General features: G+C 51.6%; 1 non-coding gene across 1 annotated transcript; it reads left to right on the forward strand.

Moving 5' to 3' along the window:
- Positions 1-12: 12 nt before the first annotated feature.
- Positions 13-131, forward strand: LOC111670378 (5S ribosomal RNA). The gene has a single exon (XR_002761865.1). It is a non-coding gene; the product is annotated as a 5S ribosomal RNA (ribosomal RNA).
- Positions 132-448: the final 317 nt, after the last annotated feature.

Here is a 448-nt window from a genome sequence, read left to right on the forward strand (position 1 = left end):
GCGCTCCCTCTCGCTTACGGCCATACCACTCTGAACACGCCCGATCTCGTCCGATCTCGGAAGCCAAGCAGGGTCGGGCCTGGTTAGTACTTGGATGGGAGACCGCCTGGGAATGCCAGGTGCTGTAAGCTTTTTCGCATCTCTTTGCAATCAGCAGAGGACGCTGCTGCTCCTGCTTCAACAACCTGTTACTCTGCACCTGGCTGCACTTTTGGGGACGGGACAGCACAGATCACAATGTAAAGACACTTTTGTATTAAAATGTTACAAAGTTGACATGTTGAGAGCCAAAGCAACAAGCAAACGCTGAAAAGGAAAGGCTCCTGCGCTAGACATAAACACGTAGCTTCGTGCATGAAGGACATGATCGTCATGTTTAAAGAGGGTATTTGTCGCGCTCCCTCTCGCTTACGGCCATACCACTCTGAACACGAGTTTCCGGTTCCGG

The sequence above is a fragment of the Seriola lalandi genome, unplaced genomic scaffold (assembly GCF_002814215.2).
Source record: "Seriola lalandi dorsalis isolate HSWRI2012SDOR001 ecotype SW California unplaced genomic scaffold, Sedor1 jcf7180002054850, whole genome shotgun sequence".
Classification (NCBI taxonomy): domain Eukaryota; kingdom Metazoa; phylum Chordata; class Actinopteri; order Carangiformes; family Carangidae; genus Seriola; species Seriola lalandi.